The sequence below is a fragment of the Dermacentor andersoni genome, chromosome 10 (genome assembly GCF_023375885.2).
Source record: "Dermacentor andersoni chromosome 10, qqDerAnde1_hic_scaffold, whole genome shotgun sequence".
Classification (NCBI taxonomy): Eukaryota; Metazoa; Arthropoda; class Arachnida; order Ixodida; family Ixodidae; genus Dermacentor; species Dermacentor andersoni.
Window position 1 is genome coordinate 53,231,646 of NC_092823.1, and position 20,179 is coordinate 53,251,824.

Sequence of the window (20,179 nt, forward strand, 5' to 3'; positions counted from 1 at the left end):
AACGACGTGCTTAATGACATGTTGGGTAGCCGGTTGTATTGCTACGTGATGATATCAAAAAGTAGCTCCCACTAGGTCCTACCATATAGACGAAATTATTCCTCAAACTTTCGAGGATCGCAGCCCACAAACAAGACTAGTGTAATCAAACACGACACTGACGGCGCATGCTTTCAACTTAAATGAGCATAGTCTATAAACATTAAAGGTGGGAATCGATGTGAGAGCTCAAAGTGCTGAATTTAACTGGTGCGACTCTTCACGGGATGCGTAGTGGCATCTGGGCAATCTCATTACTGGCCCTTGGTGGTGTGGTAGAGCTTTTAAAGGCACCAGCAATTTTGGCGCACCCATGTATATCGCGCCTGAGTTCGAAGAATGCCTCAGCAATTGCAGTGCAACGCTAAACCTTTTGTTGCAGTCAGTACTTCGCCCTTTTTAGGCCGCGATATCACCGGGATCAGCCCACGAAAGAGGTTTGAAACATGCAGGGTACAAAATAGTGATGGTAAATTGCTGAGAAACACTTTGCGTTTAATAGATGAACATGAATGAAAATATCCGATCGCATCATTATAACAGAGTAGCACAACAGCTAGATGCACTAACCATTAGACCACGGGCGCATGCCTGAGTTTGAACGGAAGAGATTATCTTCAATTTTCCGTGTGTAAGGAAAAAATGAAAAATTACGTTTTGGGGTTTTACGTGCCAAAACCACGATCTGATTATGAGGCATTATGAGACCTAAATCTAAGTACACGGGTGTCTTCACATTTGGCCCCCATCGAGATCTGTCCACCGTGGCCGAAATTTGATCCCGCCACCTCGTGTCCCCGCGTGTAAGACAGTGCGTTAAAGCTCTTGACGAGTTTTCTGAGCACTCTGTGCACGCGTGCTTATACTGGAGTTCTAGGAAATGCAATCGCCTTTCAACCTCTGGAGCGTGCTTTGTAACTTCTAGAAAGGATATGTCACATTCTACCACCTGCCACTCCCAAGGAGGTAACAGCTTGGTTGGATGCATTAAGCGATGCTCAAGGAGTGGGACATGTATTTCATCGCGGAGCTCCCTCACACACAGCGAGAAAGGCTGTCTCACGGACGGACGATTACGGAACAGTGTAGCACATGTCACATCGTTAACGGCAATAAAACATGGTTGTTCATGATTAGAGTGCATTTTAACAAAAATATGCGAGGCTGATGCATGTTCTCTGTAGATGGAGTTACCATTCATTTGATTCTGTGTATGAACTTTCAATAGCGCTTGTGCTAAAAGCGCCAGTGGCTAAGCGGTTACCTAGATGGTGGACAGGATCTAGCATATTTTATCGCGCTCGGGGCGGCAAAGTGATATACCACAGCACCACAGTCCGATTGTGATCTAACTAGGGTCCTATAAAGATTCACCAAACATTTCCAGTCGTTACTCCATGTTGTGTGGGATAGAATTTTCAGTAGGTTCATTGTTTTAGACATATTTCTTTAAGATATTTAATGTGTGGGATGAAAGTAAGCCTGGAGAGAAGTATAATAACGAGAAATTTATGCTGTTTGTAGACCAGTATTTGTTGTCCACAAATTTCTACACAAGGATCTGGGACCAGGCCTCTCTTTTTAGGTAAAAGGAATATAAGTGCTTTTGTGGGGGTTGATTTTAAATCCATTTTTGTCTGCCAACTTGGACACCTTGTTCAAGCCATGCTCTACCTGTCGCTCACACACTGCGAGGCTACAAGACTTGAAGTCTATTTCAATGTCGTCCACGCAGAAAGAATAAAAATGGCCGGTGGTAATAAAGCACGTAGTGTGGTCATCTTAACGATAAAGAGTGTGCAGCTGAGTGCGCCTCCCTGGGGTTTCCTGTAGAAATGGACGTGAGAATAGACTCCCGATTTTTTACGCGGAAGTTACCATTGGACAAATAGCTTTCTATAAGGTTTAGCATATCGCCAAGGATGCCCATTCCTGGAAAGTCTCTAAAGATTCTGTACTGCAATGTTGTGTCGAACGCTTTCTCCCTAGCTTCGGATGTTTGTGGAAGTGCTCTTCTCTTCTGCCTACGATGTAAATAATTCTGGGAAGAGCGCCGATATTGCAACAGCATAACGGCCACTTATTATTCGGCAGTATGGTTGCCAGCATATGAGGTTTCCGGTTTTTGCAGCTCACAATGCACTGAGTAATTTTTGTGTCGGCGACGTTCAGTTCCAGTCGGACGGAAGTATTGGCCCATACATTTTGATTTGGCCTCAACATTATTACCATGTCGGCTACTGACCGCACTATCATTGCTGAAACAATAAGTCACGCAAGCGTTGACGGCTCACATTAAGGGTTTACGAAGGACCCTGGAATCAGCAGTAACAAGCACTTTAAAGCAATCACAAATTCTACTTTTCGTATTCTTAATATTCTCACTACGTGTCGTAGTGAAACTAACGGAACTTCAAGAGTATTGTGCGCAGCCACTCTAGGTGATTTATTTAATAAGTGACTAATTTTAGAACAGCTAACTCCGACGTTTGAATTACATGCATGATAGCCCCATTACCTTGCCTGACGTGTTACATTTCCTCAAAAAGCCGCTGCAGCCACTACATTTGGCACATTGCAGCTAATGTGTGACTGTGAAGTTGAATAAACAAACAACTTAAACACTACAATAGATCAGGTGGTCATATGCACCACAGAAATATGATACAACCTATAACTGTCACCAAAGCTTCACCTTTGTAAATATTTCCACGGATAAGAACGAAGATTGGTAAATAGGTCTGTCACTGGTGGCTGTCCTACGACACAAAGCTTTAGATTAGTAAAATCTCTAAAGTAGATCAATTGAATTCTGCGTTTTACGTGTTAAAACGGCGATTTCATTATGAGGCACGTCGTAGTTAAAAGACTCTGGAATTATTTCAACTACCAGGGCATACTTAATGTGCCCTCAATGCACATAACACAGGTTTTCTCCCATTTAGCCCAAATCTAAATACGACCGCCTTGGCCGGAATTTGATCCCGCGACCCCGTGCTTTGCAGCGCGGCTGGTGTTAAAACAGTCCACCACTATTCGGTCGTTTGGAAGACCGTGGCCGATAGAAAATCAGGCATCATGGGATAAAAGCCGCCCACCACAACAGCCCGCATCGCATGCTTGTGGGCTATGCCTATTGTCCAAACTCACAATAAAATGTCAGCTTACGTGAACAAAAGACGCCAACAAGTTTTTTTACCGAAATAGAGGTCCGCCAACCGAGTAGTTTCTACATAACTCGACAGTGTCACGGTGAATTTGCCGTACTCTCACTGCACCAAACACGCAAAATGCAGGCATCCATACACGAGTTCACAAAACGTATCGATGAACCATTTTATAAGCGAAACAGCATCAACGGCTCCTCTACATGTTCATAGTTGTTTATAATTTGACAGCAATAACAGCACATATCTTTGATTAAATTCGTAATACTGCTTTTCACGCGGTGACGACGCCACCACCAACAGCTCGAATAATCATTTAACAACCAGGCTGGCATCTTGTCACAGCAGCTGCTCATAGCTATAGTGATTACAATGACTGAACTTTTGAGCCACTAAGTCAATTTTGTTGAAAATTCCAGGAAATATTGACGAGCAAACATAAATGATCAGCCAAGTGCGCCGTTATTTTAATCTTTGACAAAAAACGAAAGGTGAGTTCAGCATAATAAAGGGAAGAAATTGCACGGCATTTTTACAAAGTTTATTGCCAACATCTGTACGGCGGTCTCGCAGGGAAAACTTGCCGGTCCTGACGTATCTGTTCCCAGTCGTGTTCTCCACAAACACCTCCTTTGCACGTCTACACAGAAAAAAAGATGTGCCCCATTTCAATGGCAATATTACTTTGAGAAGGCCAAACACTAAATTGTTAACATTCAAACTACGGTACGCGATATTTTCTGATTTTCGTGCAGTTAATTTTCAGAATCCTCAGCAGTGTCGTTACAGGGCTTCAATACAGTTTTACATGCAAGCTGTATACCTCCACCTTCCAAGGAAATTTTTGTGTCGTTGTAAGGAAAAAAACCCCATACATGGGCAGTCCCGGAGATATTGCAATGCCGGGCCGACTCGCGGCGGAGGCGAAGCAGACGTTAAGCACTCCCCATACGTGGACTGATCCCGGAGATAGTGCAATGGCGGGCCGACCCGCAGCGGAGGTGCAGTTTGCCATTAAGGCACCCACATACACAGCTTCGCTGGTCATCCTTCTTCATAGGGTGGAAGGGCACTGAGTTTTTTTTGAAATCACTGAATGAAGTAAGAGACTCAAGTACAATATTGAGCATTTTGGACAGTCATTTGCGTAAACGGTTATTCCGACTGGTGAGACTGACACAGCGCCCATTTTCTTCGAAGATCTCGCTCTCGGCCACACTAGCTACTCATTGTTCACGTTCATTGTCTATGCATCGAAACCATTCACGCCTATACCCGCCTTGGTGGCTCTGTGCTTAAGGCACTGTGCTGCTGAGCACGAGTCCCCGCCAAGGCGGCCATGGTTACGATAGGAGCTGAATGCTAATATTCGCGTGTATCCTTGATTGGCTGCGCGGTAAAGAGCCCCAGGTGGTCAAAATTATTCCGCAGTCCCCATTACGGTGTGCTTTATGATAAGATCGTGGCTTTTGTTGAGAAAAGCTCCAGGATATATTTTAATTTTGGCGTATTTAGAAGAGCGAAGCTTCAGTTCACCGCCTTGTGCGCATTGTACCGCCAAATTATGCGATGCGCTGCTATGGCTCAGTAGCTGTGGCCCTCTAGTACTAAGCACCATGTTGCAGGTTCGATACCCTGCCGTGGCTGCTGTGTTTCGATAGGGCGTAATCCTAAGAACTAGTGCATTTATTTTCGTATGTACGTTCAAGAACCCCAGGGGTTTGAAGCATTTCTATAGCCCTCCCCTTTCCCTCCTCCAATTCTCGGTTGTGGTCGCAGACTCCCGGGAGACATGTCACGTGCTTATCAAAGGGCAATTTGCTTATGCAATAGCCTAACTTATGCTTATGAGTTTCAGGAGATGGACTGACTCAGCGCTGCTGTGACAGGCCGGGTGTTCCAACCGCAGTAGTGTAGGCGGAAAAAAGAATTATTTACTTGCACACAGACTATCTATCTATCTATCTATCTATCTATCTATCTATCTATCTATCTATCTATCTATCTATCTATCTATCTATCTATCTATCTATCTATCTATCTATCTGTCAGTCTGTCTATCTGTCAGTCTGTCTGTCTGTCTGTCTGTCTGTCTGTCTGTCTGTCTGTCTGTCTGTCTGTCTGTCTGTCTGTCTGTCTGTCTGTCTGTCTGTCTGTCTGTCTGTCTGTCTGTCTGTCTGTCTATCTATCTATCTATCTATCTAATGTTTGCATATATGTATCTAACCATCTTCCCGCCTACCTGGGTCATGAGGTGTTCTGTGGTGGAATGGTCAGCAAAATGGCCTGCTTTACTGATGTAACAGCATTCGATACCAGCCACCGGACCAACTTGAATCGCTAAGTATGGGTCACTGTGTACATACGAGACGCTATGCAAGGAACCCTTTCACTCCGGCGTGGGTCACTGCCGTTGTGGGACTGCGTAGACACTAGGCACTGCTGTTCGAAGAAACTCAATGGCGCTGACTTGCAGCTCTGGGTATGTGCCACTCAGTCTGTGCGGGTCTTCAATGAACGTCTTTGATGACAACTTGGGTACCTAGGCATGTTCCACTGGGAATGTGCAGCTCTACAATGTCAAAAAATATTACGTATATGCCATCTTTGCTCAGCGGAATGGAAACCACGTCACAAATCTTCCTGAATGACAGGAACCCGACGCATTAGCAGGCCTTACCACACATGCACCGGGTCCGTGCCACTTTGCAAAGAACGCCTTTCATGCTAACTGCTTACCGAGCAGCTACATGACTGCACCTTGCTGGTTTGTGCTGCTCTTCGATTCAACTTTCGACAACTTGGGTCACTGATTATATGCCTCTGAATCTTCAGGTAGCTGCGGAACAATTACAGGCGTTCACCGGCACCAGCGCGCCACGATTTTCGTATCGGAGGCGACGAGCGGACTTTGTAGCAGCGGCACCGGATGACTCAGCGTTAAGAGGAAGCTTTAGCTCGGGCCCAACTCCGACGCGGCCTATTCAAATACATGTAAAAACGCAAAAACGTTTTTCTGAGATAACCCCTGGACCGATTTTAATGAAATTTGTTGCATTTGAGAGAGAAAGTTGAATTCTAGTGACTGTTGGAAGCGCAATTTCGATTTAGGGCTTGAATTTTGTTAAAAAGATTTTCAAAAATTCTGAAGTTTGAAAAATATAGAAGCACGAAGTTTAAAAACTAATAGCTCTGCATCCAAAACAGATATCGCGATTCTGTAAACGTCATCCGTTAGACCATTCAAAGCGGACAAATTTGATATGTCATTTTACATCTTACGTGAATTTGTTACGTTATTTACGAGGCTTTTGCAAAAGTGGTAATAACACATTGACACATTTTTTGAGGTTCATGTGTAACATATCAATTTTGTCCGCTTCAGATGTGCTATCAGATACAATTCACAGAATTGCTATATCATTTTTTGTTGCTGGGTTACGGAGTTGTAAACTTGATAGTTTCGTTTTCTGAAAATTTGCGATTTTTGCCAATTTTTTATAAAAAAATGACAACCTAAATCGAAAATTCGAAACCAACAATCACTAGATTTTAGGTTTTTCTTTTAAATGCAGCAAACCCCGTCAAATTTGGTGCAGTGGTTGCCGAGAAAAACGAATTCTCCTTTTACATGTATTTAGATAGGAGCACCCGAGCTAAAGCTTCCTCTTAACGTGCCGAGAAGAAGCTCGGGAGATGTAGAGCTCGGGAGATGAGGGCAGTTGCCGGAAAGCATGTTTTACAGCGTTCGCACGCACTGGCGTGGGATGCATTTCGGAGGTCACGTGCAGGCTTCACGGTGGCGGCGCTAGATGGCACCGGGTGTTCTTAGAGAAGCGCGAAAAAGGAGTCCCGCTGCGGTACACGCCTCATACACACCTCGTTTCAACGGTGGCTATACGTTGTATCGCTATATTGAGTCAAGGCTAAAAGCAATTTAATCGACACTCATCGTGAGACAGGTTCCCTCACTTTTTTCATTCACGTTGTCCCAAGCAATTTCACGGCACATCCCTGTGTGGTCTGCACACAAGGGTTAGGTACCTTATGATGCGGTGCTCCTCAATATGCGTCACAATGTGGAATTTTCAACTTTTTTTCTTCACATCGCGTAGATGGATCTACTGCGAGTGAAGAAAGAAACTAAACTGTCATGTCGCATTCTGTGAAGTGCGACTCCTTTGCCATTTTGTCCTTCTATATCTTTTGTGAACTGAATCTTTTTTCCGAATTGCTTCTCTGCGTAGCCATCTTACGGAACAGCGTACCAGTTCAAGCGTGAGCTTGCTGTGCCCCACCAGGATGCGCTTGTTAGGCTGCCTTCAAACATGTTTTCTTTTTATCTTCATACCACTACCGACATTTATATAGATAGGACATTTCATTTCACATTAACGTTTAGGAAAGTTTTAGACTTGGTTTCACGTCACTGCTTACCAATGACTAAAACAGAAATATATTTTCAATGGAAATTATGTTGCTGTATTCATAAATACCTTGTTTTCCCCACATGTCATTCTATCGAGGGCAGGAAAGTATCTACACATGAGAGCATTTGCGTAATAGTTGTCGTAATTTCCTTCACTTGTAGATTCTTCCATGTATGTATAATTTATTTGGTTCTTCATGCTGAGATTCTCTGACCAGCAGCATTCGACTTCACACTCATCTCCATCGTGACTCTGTTGAAGAAGCGAAACAAACATGTAGAATTTGTCATTGCCGATCGAGACAGATCAACGGGAGATTAGTAGGATGTGCGATTGCGTGATTCAGAAATCAATTCGAATGCCTTCCTGTGCTTCTATCGGCGACTCTAACTAAAAGCTTGCCCCCTTGCCACGGCGCTCAGAAACAGATATCCAAGTTGAAGCTTCAAGCTAAAGAGGGCCTCCTATCACTGCATGCACTGAATGTCTCATGGTTCTCAAATCATCTTGATGCTGCCGTGCACAAGCCAGAAAAAGAAAAAAAAAAGGTACGGACATCGAAAGAGTTGTTATGCACCAACAATTATGCCTGTCATCGTGGTGGAGAAGCACCAATGCATGATTTCATCTTTTCGCAAAAGAAGCAGACGACGTGCATCGGAGGAATTTAGAAATATATAAGCAACTGGAAACACCTCTCGTTCCAGCTTTGCAGCACTCGACCTACGCACATTTCCGCCGTTTCGTCACTGAAATCCTTAAAACCGAGCAAAATAAATTAATCGGCAGCAAGAACCCTTTCGACTTAGACGAAACATCTCGATTCGACGCCACGAACGACAAACGTGCGAGCGCAGCACCATGCAAGAGAGCCACCGTTGACGTAGATGTCGAAGCCATATTTTATTTGAGCAATGTTGCCAGGACAACTAACGAATCTGCATTTGACCTATGTCTCAAAGTCTCACATTTGGCTTTCGAAAAGTTCACCGAAAATTGCAAATTGGCAAACTCGTAGCTAAAAGGTTTCTGTGAAGATTGCCTGCTCTGTTTCACGATTAGTAGAATATATATGGGTAGGCAGTATACAAAATTCTACGTATTTATTGCATATCGTTAAGGATGAATACATGATAAAAACATTAGAAAGATAATTATCTTGAAAGGAATGAACCAGGCGAAAATAACATAGTCTTAACAAATATCTTCCTACGAAGTTAGTGAACGAGTAAACCATCATCGTAGAGAAATTATGAAACGCAATCTGGCCTGTAGTATTTTAGGCAGTGGCGTGATGTACTTACACTGGAGGCCTGCACGTCTTCATGCTCTGGGTACAATATTTTACAATATTCCTCGGCAGTTAAGCCTTCCCCTGGATATGATTCATTGGTGTAATTTCCTGCTATGCTGACGTTTATGCATGTGGCTGATAAATTGCTGTATAAAGAGAGGTTGTGTGTTTAAAATCTGTTGGACTGTAGGCTGTACAAATGAACAGGAAGATTTTGGGGAACATATTGAAAGTATACTGGAAGTCGTTATGTGTATTAAGAATATAAAAATGTGTGACGTGAGGCATGGACAGTAAGCACAGTCTGTATGATTCAACTCTAGGTCGATTGTCTAAAGTATTTTTAGTGCTGAAAAACTCTGGTGCCATTCGTAGATAGAATGCAGTTGACTCAAGTAGTGTCAATTGGTTTAAATGGCACATTAAGTGTAGCAATTGCTTGTTTGACACTTTTATCCAATAATTGAGGCATACATGAAGAGAACGAGCAGTATCTTCGTGTTTTTTCAGTGAAAATGCCAATGCAATAACGCACTTCTCCCGTTCTTATTCCCCTATTTGAATGTTGTGAATCGGGGATGCGGGTTTCACGAGGAAGACCGAAAACGGGGATGGGGAGAAGGCGCGAAGGCCGCGTTTCGCCTCGGAGTCCTTCACTCCCCCTACCCTTTCACAGCTTTCTGCCTATATCATTGAAGCTGTAGTCGACCTTTAATCTCTTCCAAACAGCTTCTTCTATTCTCCTGCATCATGCCACCCCCTATGCTCGTCGTTTTGCACTATCAGAAGCCGGTACACAACTAGGCTCCTGGAGCCGGGTGAATCTTTTGTCGCTGGTTGGTTGAACGGACCACTAAAGCGAAACAATAAATAAGTTTGGGCTAATAAAGCATTGTTTGAGAACCCTGCAGGCAGGCATTTCAAAATAATAGTTTGATTGTTAGATGAGAAAATGAAGATCGAAATATCTGCATTTGAATTTCGCGCCGAAACCCGTATGCCGATACGTCAGTGTGACGTCAGGAATTCCAAAGCATGTTTTCGCATTAGCGCCGCGTTGGCTGAGTAAAGGTTCCCGAAACTCATTCCGCGATTTGCGTTGCTATAATCACATTCGTTCACTTGAAACGAGAATGATTCTTGAATGCGTCAGCAACATTTCATACCTAAAAAGAAACCGAAACTATCCACGCCGAAGTATTAGAATAGGCTGTCATTAATGCACATAGGTGGATGTTACCGCATTGCGGTCCGTTTGTGCTGCAAGTTTTGTATGTTTTGATAGTGTACAGTCGACTAGTGGCAATAACGCAGTGTCACTGCAACCATGCCAATGTCTAAGAGGTAAGCACCTCTGTGGAATCATCTAAAGGATATAGGTGATCTGCCCGAAAATCCATTTTGATGATAAAATTAGAAAATATGGAACATAACGAAGGAGTAATTGCACTACTGAGCCGAAAACACACAAACAAAACTAGATTTCGTCTAAGGAGGTTCGCCTGGTTAGTGTATGTACAACTGCGGTTTTCTGTCATTGGCTGTAGTTTTCAATACCGACAAAGAAGCTCGCAGTTTCTCCGATAGCATTAAACACGTGACGAAAGCAAGCACGTGCCGCTCTTGACTGTGCTGTTCTAAATTTCTGTATTTCTGCTTGACTGTAGCTCCATATAACCTCCTAATATACGCTTGTTTAGAGGAGGCTATATACAAGCGCCTTGCCTTCGAGTTGTTGACAAATTGGACTTCGCTCTGCCATCTGCTAGCCGCCCGTGTCGCACAGCTGGTAGAGCGGCTGCTCTGGAAAGGCGGTGGTCCTGGGTTCGAATCCCGGACCAGGACAAATTTTTCTTCAATTGTGAGGCATTTTTTTTGAGGAAGCCGTATGGGTTTTCTTTGTAGCAATTGCTACGAAAGGGTGGATGTCTCATTTTCCCTTTATTAATTACCTCCCTCCATCTTGCGGGTTTCGGCAGAAGTATTACGTCAGAATATCGTCTATACCCGTTTGCACTGGGATCCAAACCGCTATCTTTCTGTCTGCTAAAGTTATGCCTAGCATTCTTCGTTCCATATTATATAAGGAATATATATTATTAATAAATATATAACGTGTTAGCATGACAGCCTGAATACAATAATACCCGATCAAAGCAGGTAAGTGAGCCTTAAATATTTTCGTATTAATAATAAGATGAAGGCATCTACGGTGACCGCATTTCACCGGCTAAAGATAAGCAAGTATGTGTGTGAATCGTTAGGCGCAATAGTTCGTTTCTACTCCATAAAACGCGCAATGATCAAGCGTCGATTGTGGTACTTGTCTTGTTTTTTCATGGCGGCCCTTGTGCAGTGTTTTGACAGTCATGAGAACCACGCCATAACAAACTGTCCCTTTTTACACAATACTCAACTCAATGCCAGTTCTTGCCAGTTGAGACGTGGTAAAGCTTTGGTAGGAGTAATTTGGTTTGTGGCAGAAACACAAATTTACCTTACAAAAGCCCTTATTGCATCCTGACTGCAGGGCGACAGCTTGGATCTGTTTAGCATTCCTCTGTCCTTGGTACTCATGAGGTTCCCAAAAGCCGCAGGACAATTCGGTGCTTCTGAAGAGCCATCATGGTATGCCCCTAACCTGAGAACGTTAAAGAAATGTTATGCTGCGTTGAGTTAGACACAAGGTATAAAAATGGGGCCACCATCACCTATGAGAACATAAACTTCGTTTACATGCAGACTCGCAAGATGATTGAAGACGATATTGCATTGGGCAAGTTGTTTGTTATAACAATGAATCACCATTGTAGTTAAAATATTGCCCATATGCTCTAGAAATATTTTTACGTGCACATACAGGGGCACGTGTAGAGTTTACCTGTGCGGGAAATTATGAACCATAATATTTTATATTTGAACCACGGCTAGTGTCTGTATGAAATACATCTTTGATTTATTTCGTATGAGGCTAAAAAATTGTTTCACCCGAAATTGTAGAATGCAGAAATTTCTCTTACGACGAACCGATTTAGTGCAACATCAGCAACTCCTCCCGCACCAGCCAACATCCTCACCATTGTCAATACCTGCTTCAGTACTCTGCGAAGTACCCGAACTGTACTTAATGAAGACAGTGACTTCGATGGCGTAAGCGAAGGCGGTATGACGATGACCCTGGCGAGACACTAATTGCGACAATGGCGCCAGCATAAGAATAATGGTTGCGGAATGACTACTATAGCAGCGGCAGCATGACGGTGACATTTGAAGGAATGAATGAAGCATGGCAACAACCTGTTATGCGACATGAGCACTGATATTGATCGTGGTCCTGAAGGCCACGTTGTGAACAACCATTTCATGTCGCGTGGCGTATTAACCCCTGCTGCCTTTCAATACGTGCAACAGGTCATATGGCTCCATCTCGGCCACAAAGCGCAGCGCAAACTGTCAAGTATCAGCGTTCATTGTAGCCCAATTATTTTATTACAATAAATTACTTTGGTAGCGGAATGATGAATGAAAACTCTTCTGACGAGCCGGAACCACACTGAGGGAATGAAAATTGTCTATACATGCTGCGAAAGTTATCACCATCACGCGTGAAAGGTACTACCAATGTATATAATACAGGCCATATATTAGGCTATGCACCGCCAAAATGCCTTCATATCGATTGCTGAGCAGAGCATCATAACATCTTTAGCGTACTTGTCGAATAGACACTAAATGTATGTTACGCAAAATATTAACTCATGCAAGGTATTGACCGCTAGTCAAGAAGTTCCTCTATAGCACGTTATAGTTTTCAATTTGGAGCATGATTCATTAACTAGAGTCGCTCTAATACCTAATGCACTAGAACCTAAAGCAAGATGCATCCCATCAGGGCGAATAACTTTCACGGAAGAATGTGCAGGTCTAAAGTCATTGAAGAGATTGAAAGACATTGAAGCCAGGGTGCGCTTCACACACATAGCGCCAACTGCCGTGGCAGTTTGTTTACCACACACTGTTGTAACAGTTACTAAGTGATATGTATTGCACCGAAAATACAAGTGCTGAGTGGATATAAGCATACCAGCAGAGACTAACAGCTCTGAAATTAAAGAAAAAATTATATGATGGGGTTCGTCATCGCATTGCAAAAGAAGACTATAAGGCACCCTAAAGAGGGGTTTCGGAGTACTTTAGCCAAACTGAGGCTTATTATACGTACCCTAATTCAAAAGACATGATCGTTAGCGCATTTAGCTTAACTCGCAATTCAGAATACAACCACCACAACCGAGAGTTCGAGCACGTGTCCTCGTGGCCAGTAGCAGATCCCCCTACTGCCCTGATTAAATGGCTGGCGAAACAATCCAGCGTTAGGCAAAGAATTTAGTGCAAGCATTAAACAATAATTTAGGCCAGAGAATACAATGACAATATCTTGCCGGGAATAACGACAGTCTGTCAATCAAAATGAAGGTATAATCTCTTACAAGTAAGGTAAAATGAAAGCATCACGCGCCTAGAAAGCAGTCAGAAAACGGAACAGAATGAAGGTAAGCTTCAACAACTGTGATGTTCGGAGTATGAATAGCGCTTAAAACTTCCTTGGGATAAAGTTACCTGGTGAGCTTTGTCGACAATGTAGTCATGGCGAACTAAAGAGGATACTTGGGGAGCAGGTACTTTGAACCCAACGGAGAAAATAGGGAAACGGTGCTGGATAAAGTGGACGACAGAATACGATATACAAAGAATTTTTGACCATTACACTGTTTAAACTTATGCCCCGTATTGCTGAGGCTTGATATTTTGCCTGAAATGTGGTGTTGAAAACGTTTTTATTTCCAGGGATGAACATGAAACGAGAGGACAAGGAAGAGGGGGGGGGGGGCAAGATATCACGGGTCTTAAATCAGTAACTCTAAATTTACGTCATGTAATAGAATTAGAGCGTGCGTGAAAGAACACTGGGCTGCAAATAATTGGGAATGGGGCATTAAAAAGTACAGCATGGTAACTAGTGAATCAAAATATTGGTAATGTAGGCTCGAATGTGTAGCACCGCAAGCGAGAGCAAGGATTAACATTGTGTTGGAGCTCTTCTGGCGGTGTTTTAAAAATACGTGGGAACGTGTAGCGCAACGTAGGAAACTGCCGTTACGGAACAGAAAAAGTGCCCTCGCAGCTATCAGCCATCTCAAAACGCTGGCGTGATGAGGACAGCCGCCACATGCGTTTCGGGCATTGAACTTTGCTTGTGCATGGCATATGACCTAAGGTAAGCCGTCAGCGTTTGTATTTCCAAGTGTACTATCATTTCCGCTCGGAAAACTGCACGTAAGCAGTGTTGTATGTCGGCTGCTGCTCTGCAGGAGGGCCAATTTTTTTTTTTTACTTGCGCAGCCCATCTTTGGAGATAGCGGGAGTGACAATAGCATCATATGTCAATTGTGCACACAAAAAAAATTATCCCGAGCAAACAGACAACATTTCTCGGCAATGAATTCCGGCCTTCAGTTGTTGAGGAAAAAAAGGTAGGTTTGTACATGACAATTCCGGATTGCAATGGCAAAATATTTGGGTAGTGAGAGCCACGAGTGCGAGAAGTTCAGCAAGCTTAAAGTACCTTTTAAAGTGGGTACGGCGTGGAGAGGTAATTAATGTGTGCAGGTACTTTACACGTTCGCTGTGGCGACGTGCTGCCAGAGCGGTTGACATTACAGCGGTTACAAAGTGAAAAATCCCTATTGTATCGATGGTGGTTAAAACTTACATGTTTCGTTTGTAGACTCAATCTCTTGTTAATGTCGTTTTTATGAAAGAAGTTCCAAGCCATAGATGCATGTTCAAGAATTCGCCAGATTAGTGTTTTGTACGTTTGAAAGTTTAACTTCTTGAGGAGTCACGCGAAGGGTGTGTTGGAGATAGCAGAGTTTTTTTAATGATTTAGTGGATATTTCAATATGCCTGCTCCAAGACAAACTGTGAGTGAGTGAGTGCCCGAGGTACTTAAATTCGGGCGCTTTCAGTAGAAACAAAAATATTGAAAAAGTACGAGAAAACGGAAGGAGGTTAATGCCTGGTGAATGTCATTGAAAGGCTTTTGATGAAGTCTACGGTCGTATGGAAGGTGCGACACCTTGGCCAGAAGTGTGAGAATGCGTCGGTAAAACAGTGTGATCTTCAGGGGAGTTAATATTGTGGTAGAGGACGCAATCATCAGCATAGAGGCGTATGTTAGCATTCATATTTTGTGACAACTCATTGATGTAGAGTAGAAAGAAAAGTTGTCCGAGGATTGTGCCTTGCAGCGCTCTAGAGAAAACATTACCAATAGGGGAGTCAGAAGCATTTTAACGTGCATGGTGGAAACGTTCGGACAGAAAACTGGCAATCCAGTCTACGAGTTTACGAGTATTTATGATGAGGCTGAGTTCATATAGAAATTGATGGTGATCCACAGTGTCGAATACTTGGAGCATATGTATGAAAGTTGCATCAACCTGTGTACCAAGATAGAGTGCTTTAGCAATGTCAGGCTTGAATTGAACCAGCTGAGTTACGGTGCAGACACCACGAAGAAAACCATGCTTACAATCACTTATATGTTATTAGAGTCTAGGTGCTCCACGATATCTTTGTAAATTGTATGTTCGAGTAGAGTTTGCAATAGTGAGAGATTAGGGAAATCGGTCGTTAGTCAGTTAAAATCTCTTTTGTGCCACATTTGCGCGAAGCTAGAATTTTAGCAGGGTACCATGAAGAAGGTACAAACAGGGTAGTTAATTATTTTAAAAAAATGTAAGATAATGACACATTCAAGGGGAGTAACGAACCAGGAAATCAATGTAAATACCGTAAGGACCGCAGGATTTATCACAATCAAGTTTTAGCACTAAACTAGGAACCCCGTCAAGTGATACAGAGAGGTCGCTAGTTGTTGAAACTATCATATTGATAAGGAGGTAGTTCGAGGTTACGTTGAGTAAAAACGCATTGAAAACATGAGTTAAAGGTAGATGCACTGTTACCGTAGTCATATACAAAGTATACAAATAAATAGATATACAAATATATACAAATATATATATATTTATATACAAATAAATATACAAATAAATACAAAGTGTGCACAACGCACATGGCTGTAGCGGGGTTACTGAACGCTTCCCTTGCTCCGCTGCAAAATTTATTGTGGGGACGATGAGGATGCGTATGCTTGGCTTCCTCCGTTTTGCGGTGAAATGCATACCGCGACTCTCGCTTATGTTGAGATGCAGCCCTTTCTACGTCGATCGCGCATGCGCGCTGGTACTGTGACAGCTCGGCAGTGACGGCGGTGACGCGGACGGCACAAATGCCCATCGAGTGGCCGTATTATGGCTTTCGTGAAAGCAGCCTCCACAGAGCTGCTGAATGTTGTATTTTTAAAAGCAGCTGTTATAACTTTCGTCACTGAAATATAGCTGTGGCTGTTCGGTTATTTGGTTTCCACATATGTCAGGACCATTTATTATTTTGCAACGTCGCGTTATTTTACGACTCCGAAGCTATTGCTCCCAACATTCGAAATCGTTTGACAGTGCTCAAGAGAAAAGCAGTGTTGATTTTAAAGCTGTTTAGTGTTTTGCACATCACCATTGCAGTAGTAATAGTTTTACTTTTCTTATAGAGTGCACACTATGTTGCTATTAGCATTTACGTAATTTACCGTAGAGCTGCATATAACCATTGCGCCATTGCTAGAGCGGTCCATCGCTTAACTTGAAGGATATTTGGGTCTTATGCAAGACAAATGATGTTAGAGGCGTAAATATGTGGGCTGTATTTTTACTGTGGTATATCGAGAACAAACTCACCCAACAATATGATGTGATTTCACCTCCTTACCCTGCAAATGATTGGTGTTGAAATGGGCTCTGAGGCGTCCCACGCAAATTTCGGAGCTGATAGAAGCTTCGCAAAAGCTATGGCCTCGACCGAAACACGACTAGTACGTAAGCACCAGGCGCACTCATATGCAGCAGCCGCGCACCTTGTGTGAAGTCTTATGCAATAAAAAATCAATATAGAGCCGCGAGGCAACTTCGTTAGTCTTTTTAGTCAAAGTTTTATTGCATCCTGCAGTACTAAACTATTTAAACATTTATTTTACTGTCCTTAGCGGACGCTGTGGCTCAGTTCTATTAAGCTTATGCTAATATCGCGGGCGTGATCCTCCGACGCCCTCGTTACTGCTTGGCTGTATGCAAAATTGCTTCTGTATCCTGCTTCGATATTTTATGTGTCATGACGTATTTGCTTGCACCTTTCAACGTCATGCTATACCACTAATTTTATTTTAGAAAACAAAACCGTTAATATATAATGCGAACTAGAGCACAACTGTGTTCCTGGGGCTGAATTACACAAAAAAGTCGCCAATACTTCTAAAAGAAATGAAATGCATCACAGACAAATTGTTACTAATTTTCTTCTAAATTTTTACCTAGTAAGTTCAGAGCACAAACCAGAGTATGCAAATTTAAGCCAGCGAGTACTCAAGGCATATCTGTTTGAAACTAATCTTGAACCCAGCTGCAATATTGAGAGCCGTCAAGCTTTCTGCACAGAGGCATTATTTTGGCAGTTCGTTTTTCAACACAGCATACTTTTTATGCACTGAAGCGCAACGATATGTTGAATGCCAAGGAATATGATCACATAATTTTCGAATGCACCTAAGAAATCTGGTTGCAACTTTCGACTTCGCTGCATGTAGAAGTCACAGAATTCAAGTTGCAAATTATAACATGTGTCACAAACAAATAACGTCTGCTTTCACAGTGGATATTTTAGTAAATAGTCTTTTTATGCATTCTGACTACTCGCGCAAGTAATCGCCACCTATTCGAGTATACCACTCCAAAGAGCAAATTGAGATGTCTCACAGGCGATATTTCAAAATTGCTTTAGTTCTCAGACAAAACCCAGACAAAACCCTACGGCATATTTTAAATTGTACTTGTGAGTAACAGAACACATATCACTGATATAATAAATATCCACCTGAGTAGGTTCGCTGTGTAATATAGTTCTGGATTTAATGGACACCGTTACATTTAAATACTCACAAATGGCCGAGTTCGTGCGCCATTGTAGTGAGTCCCAGGTACGTGTGAGGTTTGTCTTCTCCCACGCCAAATCTAAGGTCTGTGCACGCCCCACCGATTGTGGCCAAACCTGGAAGTTTTGGAAAGGTTTCCGTGAATTCGCGCCTTCCATTAGGGTGGACAAAGGAACACACTCACAAACAGTCTAGTTATTACGAGTGACGGGCATAAATACACCAACGCGATAATTATCTACATTTACAGCATAATGCGCTCTTTGACGCGGCATAGCTAGCTCTGTTTTATTTTGTTTAATGGCATGGGGAGCCTTTGAAAACAGGTTCATCAGAACTGCGTAGCAAACTACATTACCATGCTAAGAGTGTAGAAGAATTTGAAATATAATTTCTTTTTAATGTTGTACAGAAAATTTTACCTGTACATGCGAAGATGAGCGAAGTACCACTGCTATTTGGCACAGGATCTTTGCCCATAGGAAAACAATATTGAGCGTAATGTAGACATACTCTTAAAATTCAAATGTGATTTTCATAAATGCCGGAGTAGCTTACCGATGTCGATAAGCTCACGCCTCCCCTAGTGTTAAATAGTTCATATGGCACAAATTATGATAGAACCTAAAAGCTTTGTTACTGAAAGCACTCTATTCAAGTTTCAGTCCGCCATTGACACACGCCAACGTGATTTTTCAAATTTAGCGTCTTTTTATTCTGTTTACTAATGTAATGGAATGCTGTTTTAAAATTTTAGAATAACATAAAATGTAGTAACAATGCAATACGAACAAAAAGATACGATCAGACAGCAAGTTTGGACAAAAGAGACAAGCTCAACACTTCGCAATTAAAGCGCCTATGTTATAGGAATAATTGTCTGAGTGTTGAACAATCTTTTCTGCTGCGTTTAGAAATATATTACAAAAGAGGCAATCATATGGACTTCTGTCTAATGACGTTTGAGTGAACCTAATTTCATTAAACATCTCACAACGTTTCGCTTAGATAAGTCGTCGAATCGTTTTTATTTGTGACGCCAAAATGCATACTACAAACTACAGCCCTGACTTGGTCATTGGACACAGCTGAAAATAATTTGTAAAATCAGGAGAAGCATGGTGTTCAATTTAGCTTACATAATGCGCTCGTATCACATTTCTCTCAGCTTGAAAAATTTATATATCTCCCGAATTCCGAATATATCTCCCGAATCAATCAATCGTCCCGCTGACCGACAAGTCAGCGGGGAGAATTCGGGACGTCCTGACGAAACCGGGACGTGCTGCAAGCCTTCACGACCCTTTGCGAACACACAACACTACCACGTCAAACTTCTCAAATGGGGATACCTTTCCCCATACGTGGGCTGCATTTCTGTGTATGTTTCGATGGGCGTTCGTCCCTTGCTCTATAGAAGACGAATCGTTGCTGGTAGGCCGGGGACGTGTGAAGAGCCGTGACCATCTTCGACAACAGACAGCAGCGCCGTGCCGCGGAGCTACGGGCAGATAAGGTCCCGTCGGTCCAAGAAAGGTCAACCACTGACAATAGATATGTTGATTTCGCATTTGCAGTCGTAATTTGACAAAACATAATTGGGGCAAAGACTTTCTGATTCACTCTCATATACGTGTCCGCTTTTGACTTCACCTAATACGTCACCTTGAGACCTGAAGGTAGCTGAGAGATATAATTGCCTTTTCAGTCAGTAATACTCACTTAAAACATAAACACATTTTTTGCTTAGATGCTACTGTTAGCTGCCAGGAAAAGCATACAAATCTAAGTGAAAATATTTAAGATATCAACCGACAAGTGCTCAATATACATCATCCTGCTGTGATGACAACATAGTAACAGCAAATTTTCTGAAAGAAATACAAGTAATAACCGCTCTTTTAGACTGGCCATTCGAAAGCACGAATTCGCCAACGAGGAGCATATTGGTCACAGCAGTGCCGTGATATAAGGGAAGACAGATCTCATGATCTTGAGCTTTTCGTGCCGAACACCCATCTCGAGCAACTTCAGCGAGATCAAGCAGCTCACAAGAAGAGTGTAATATCTGCTTCAGAGTGATTTTCGTCGCAACGCATTGATTTCTGAAGGATTTGACTAAGAGTTTTGTGGGAAATAACAA

At 42.6% G+C, this 20,179-nt stretch overlaps 1 long non-coding RNA gene across 2 annotated transcripts; it reads right to left on the reverse strand.

Annotated features, from left to right (window-relative positions):
* Positions 1 to 3,748: 3,748 nt before the first annotated feature.
* On the reverse strand, positions 3,749 to 18,170 carry LOC126543757 (uncharacterized). Of its 2 annotated transcripts, XR_007601980.3 has the most exons (4): positions 18,044 to 18,170; positions 11,428 to 11,571; positions 7,703 to 7,888; positions 3,749 to 3,846 (listed from the first exon to the last, which is right to left on the reverse strand). It is a non-coding gene; the product is annotated as an uncharacterized lncRNA (long non-coding RNA). The 2 variants fall into 2 exon arrangements; XR_008615278.2 differs by lacking the exons at positions 3,749 to 3,846; positions 7,703 to 7,888 and adding an exon at positions 8,947 to 9,076.
* Between the last annotated feature and the right edge of the window lie 2,009 nt (positions 18,171 to 20,179).